Raw genomic sequence first — 6,000 nt, forward strand, 5'->3', positions numbered from 1 at the left:
TTACTTCTTTATTAATATTTGTTTTTGATCTTCTTTGCTGAATAGCTGAGCTATTGTTACGGAGGGATGATTTGACATAATGATCCGGATCAAATTGAAGCAATGGTTTTCCATTTAGATGTATGGTCATCATTATCTGCAACGTGTTTAATTGTCATCATTATTCATTCATTCACAGAGTATTATTCATTACATTGAAAGCTCGCTCTGCTAATCGCAGTTGTTTCAAAGATATTTCTGACTTTCTTAATTGAAAAGGGAATTTCACTCGATTTTAAAAATAAACTGTCTTCGACAAAATCTCTAAAATCATTAATTTTTATTTCATATTTTATCAGAAAACAAATTTCTTATTCGGTTTCACTGTCTTGCCACCGAGATGAAATTTCTTTCAATGGTATTATTATTTTCTTTATTTAATTTAAAATCACTGTCGCAATAATAACTTATCCTTTAAGGATAAAACAATGTATTTAATAACTTGTCACAAGGTAATTTTACTGTTCTTACTTTCGATTTTCATTCCTTCAGAATTTTTCAAATTAGCAATAGCATTAATAGTTAAAATAATTAATTTATCTGCTTTTGCCATAGTGAATCTCTAAAGCTTCTGAATGGTAAGAGAGCTCCTGCAGGATGTCGATCATTAGTGCTAAATGGTTAAGAAATTCCAAATTTAAATTTGATTTAACAATCCAGAATATTTAACTTCTGATTCAAAATGTTTGCACAATGCAGGATAATTCTCTTAAACCGCAATTACCATCCGCAAGCTGCTCCTCGTAGCCTGAACACACTACCAATATTTGTAGTTTCCACATCAAGTTCTTTAGCAATCATCTTTAATTCGTCTGATTTTTTGGAGACTGGTGATATAATGCATACATTTTTTTTTTTTTTTTTTATTATTGCCCCTATGCTACTATATTTTAGAACATTTTCTACACAGTGAAAGCCTCGACAAAATTTCAAATTTTGCCAACATTTTTTCTTCATAAAGTTTATATAATATCTTAGTTGCCTCAACCCCCCCCCTATGTTGCTACTGTCACTAGTTCTTCGAATATTGTGCAAAATGTCGGAATCACGGATATTCAGCTACTGTGACCATCTAAACATAGACAGGAGAAATTTACTGGAAACCTTGGATCACTCACTTCTCCGAAAAACATATGCCCGTTTGTCGGAATAAATGGGAACCACAACACAGCTTGACCAGAGGCTATTATCCATGTCAGGAATCTTCTTAATCCTCTGACTGGCTATGGAAAGCATACTGACTAGTGCGACTTCTTGCTATCTGACTGCATAGGTTTTACAGACACCATTAACATTGTGAAACACTAATCCCTTTCATCCTTAATTCACGTTTTCTAATTATCTAAAGGCCAGAGGTGAGAACAATGCATACAAAGTTCTCTCCTAATCCGTTCTTTACATAGAAATTATTTTCGTTCAACAGAAACTACTGTATTTTAAATGTAATTACCAAGAGGAATTTAAAAAAATTCGTTATAAAGAAGTTGGTTAAACAGAGGTCCGACTGTAATTAAATCAAAAATGAAGCAATTTTAAAATACATAACTGATTGATTGCACCATTAATCTGCTGGGAATGGGCCCCCACCATAATTTCGGCTCTGGATACTCAATAGCATCCAGGATTTCATTTGTAAAATAAATGATCGTCTCATCAAATGGGCTTGCAAATTTTCAAAAAAAAAAATAACGACAGGCTCCTGCGAGTCCACTATAGCTCACCACTGTATATAGGCATTCACAAGTAGGGCAAATTATGTCATTGTCCCTTTGTATATGATGATGGTGAACTTAACGTGTTCGGGGTCTGAAAGCCACATCTGAAGAAAAATATCATCTTTGTATATGAAAATGGTGAAACAAAAAAATATTTTGTTTAGGTCTTGAGACCACACATTTTAAAAAGATGTATAACTTCTAGAAAGAGTTCAGAAAAGGGCAACAAGATTGGTGAGGTGTGTTAATTGATGCCCATATGAAAAACGTCTTAAAGTGCAAACTGCGAAACTTGGCAGCTGGATATCTCGGGGGGGGGGGGGTGGTCCTGATTGAGGTATGTAAGGCCTTGAAAGGGATCAGCAAAGTGAATGAGGAGGTATATTTTCACTGATAGGAGAAACAAGAACTAGGGGTCACATTCAAAATTTTAGGGAGTAACTGAAGGCTGGATCTCATGAAGTTTTCCTTCAGAAAGTGTATCATAGATCATTGGAATTAATTGCCTACTATAGTGGCATAGGTGGATGGTTTGGTGAAGTTCAAAGCAGAACACGGTCCACTCTGGTGATTGGGAAAGTATGAGTAATTGAAAACGGTTTTCCTTTTTTTTTTTTTTTTTTTGCCTCTATTTTTTTTCCTTTATTTATTTTTTATTTTTTTGATAGATGTAGAAAAGTCTGCATTGTTGCATCATTTAGCCATCATAATACTGTCTCTTTTCTTCTCAGCAAAATCTGAAACCCTCCTATGTTGGATATCAGTACCATATCTATAAATCTCACTTCTGCACAATTTTATCCTTGTCTTTACACTCTCCATATCTTCTTCCAATCCTATCAAATCTCGTACTATTACCTCTTCATACACAAACAGTACAATAACAAGGAAAAATTCCACTGTTGTCTACCTATTTCTATTTTCCACATATTATTCACACCCAATTTGAACATTATCCTTTTATCCCAGTACAGTTCTTATATCACTTCTATCTTCTCAGTCAATTCCAATGGACTTTAATACTTCCAACTTTTTCAGATTTACTGTATGAAATGCTTTTCCAAATCCTAAAATGAGTTTTTTCAAAAAACAAATGTAAACATTGTTATTCATATCTATATTTCTTTTCTACAAAATACTGATTATTCCTATTGCATTTCTCGTGTATTTCCCTTTCTGGAAACCCATATTGTTCCTCTCCTATCATTTTCTCCACTCTTTCCCTCAATCTTCTCTTTCCTTATTGTCAACATCACTTTTGCTGCTTAGACTATCAAACTAACTGTTTTGAAATTCTACATTTCATTCTTTATCTTGGAATAATAATAGTAGTCATAAAGTCATCTGGCCATTTTATTTTCTCATTTGTCCATACACATTTTTGTTAGCCCCTTATGTGTGTATTTCATTGATTCCAACTGCCTTTCTCTTCTTCATTTCCCTTAATATGGCTGTAGCCTCTCCTGTTTCAGTTATTGACTGACCAAGTTTATTCTAATTCACTCCATATTAGTATTGGCAATGTGATGAAAGGGAGAAAAGCTTATACAGTATTATAAAAAAAAGCCAAAAAAAAAGTAAATAACTTTATTTTCCATTTCTTCTAATGATTTGTCCAAACCTTCCTTAATTTTATTTAAACTATCCACCTCCACTCCATTCCACAAACTAGGTGGAAGTTTATTCTAGCAATTGATTACACTTTGACTGAATTTGAATTTCTGTACATAATTCTGCAACCATCCTTTTCCAATTTAAATTTATGCTCACTTGTGTATTTCATCTGAGAAAAGGTAAAGATGCCATCAGCATCATTTACTTAAACACACTATCATCTGTCTTTCAAAATCGGTTAACTCACAACATTTATCCATAATGGCATCGAATTACTGTCTAATTCGATGCCATTATGGATAAAAATGGAAAATTAGTGTACCTATATACCTGCCAAGCGGTGAGTTCGTCCACTAGTGAGAGGGGTGACAGCGTCATGTTGCCCAGGAATCGGGTATCCCATGTATTCTGTCCTTTCAGTGTACAATGGAATGATCACCTTTTTTCCCTACTTGTAAAGTTCCTGTATGTCATTGGCAGAATTCCATGTGCTTGTTCTAAGAGCTTTTTTGTAGTGCTCAGAGAATTTCTTGTTGGTCTATACAATTACCCCTAGATCTTTTTCATACTCCACCAGAGTGACTAGATGTTTAATGATGACAATCAGGACAAGGTATATTCTGAAGATGAAGAAATCTGGACAAAATGCACCCTGAAGAATAAAAATCGGGACATTTCCAGAACTGCCTATCTATAAAAGCCAGGGTAAGATAATTTTTCCTGTCCTGGTTTTTTCAGGATGACCTAATATTATTAACATAATATTTCATAAAACAGTACACAAAGAGATATTTTATTTTTGGTTCAGGGAAAATTATTGGTTAGAAACTCAAAAAATCCTTATGACTACTCTCTTTTCAGTAAGGAATACAAAAAAAATTCTAATCTGGGTACAGTTATCATATTTTACATAAGAAATGTATATGTACACGTTCACCATCCAGCCAAGAGATCAGCTTCTTGAGAGAGTTCTTGTGCACTGGTATAAATATAATTAGTTTTATTTTGTTAATGACATTGCTGTTATAGGTGTTAATGTATACTTTGTACTTCCTATCATTGTGTGTATATAATGAAGCAGATTTATTTATTTATGGGAACCCAAAAATAAAAGTACATTTTATGTTAAAAAATACCAGATAACTATTAGTAATTTTTTTCACTAGATCCTATTTTGTTTAAAAGATTTTATGCTTTATGATGAAAATAAAAATTCTAGTGAAGTAGTAGTAGTAGTAGTAGTGGCATGTGATGCAAGAAAGCATGTGTATGAGCTTATGCAGCATCAGCCAAAAAAAAAAAAAAAAAATCACAGTATTCCCTCCAAATGCCTGTCCAGTTTCTCCTTAAATTTATTCAACCTATCAACTTACACGACAGATGGAAGTTTGTTCCAGCAATTAACCACCTGCTGGCTAAAGGCAAATTTCTGCACATCTATTCTACATCTGTCTTTTCTTAATTTGAATTTATGCCCCCTTAGGTTCGTAATCTGAACAAGTGGAAGGATCCCATCAGAATTCAGCGTGCTCAACCCATTCAAGGCCTTATATACCTCAATCAGATCACTGCACAGGTGCCTAGTCCCCAGCTGCTGCAATTTGCAGAACTTAAGCCTCTCCTGGTAAGAGGATCCCCTCATTCCCCTCACCAATCTTGTTGCCCTTCTCTGTACACGCTCAAGCAAATCTACACCCTTCCTAAAATGAGGCCTCCAGACCTGCACACAGTACTCAAGGCATGGCCTGGTCATTGCCTTATACAGAGGGACAATCACTTCTTTTTCCCTGCTAGCAAAATTCCTGTATTTCATTGACAAAATCCCATGACCTGCCCTGGCAGCCTGTCTGCATTGCTCAGAAAACTTCATATCTGACTGCACAATTACTCCCAGGTTTTTTTCAATTTCTACCACCTTAAGTGTAGTACCACACAGTTGGTACTTTTCTCTGGGGTTACTTCTACCCAAGGCACCTCTGTAGCCAGGTGGGAAGGAGCAGCAGTGCATAGCACTGCTGCTCCTTGATTAGACCGAGGTTCGAGCCCGTCATCACCAAATACGGAGGATGCGGAAGGGTCAGGGAATGACCTCCGCATATCCCAGAGCAATATGGCCTTAGTTGCTAATGCTCCTAAAAACCAAATAACAAACAAACAACAACTTTTACCCATATCACTACTTTGCATTTTTCAATGTTAAACTTCAGTTGCCACTTACAGCCCATCTGCCCAAATTTTCTAGATCCTGTTGTAGTAACACACTGCCATTACTGTTATTAACAACGCATGTTTTTGTGTTGGCACCATTGTGCCTCAGTGGTACAGGATTGCTAGCACCCATAGGGCTTGCACTACCATCTGTGGATGCAGGATTTAGTCTACTAAGAACAGTGCATGAATAATTGTGGCCTCCTTCCTTATGGTTTGGATGGACTACTGAGAAGCAGCCTTCCTGATGATTGCTGCTTGCTTACAGCAAAGTGGCTAGAAACAACTAAAACAGCCCAAGACATATACTTCACAAACAGCATACTTATTACTGGTCATTTTACAGAGTTATGTACATCACAGGAGTGGAGTTGAACTAACATATAGAAGCCACCCTACACGAGATAAAACATGTTCACCTTCA

The sequence above is a fragment of the Mastigoproctus giganteus genome, chromosome 6 (assembly GCF_048544385.1).
Source record: "Mastigoproctus giganteus isolate SK-2022 chromosome 6, ASM4854438v1, whole genome shotgun sequence".
NCBI classification, from domain to species: domain Eukaryota; kingdom Metazoa; phylum Arthropoda; class Arachnida; order Uropygi; family Thelyphonidae; genus Mastigoproctus; species Mastigoproctus giganteus.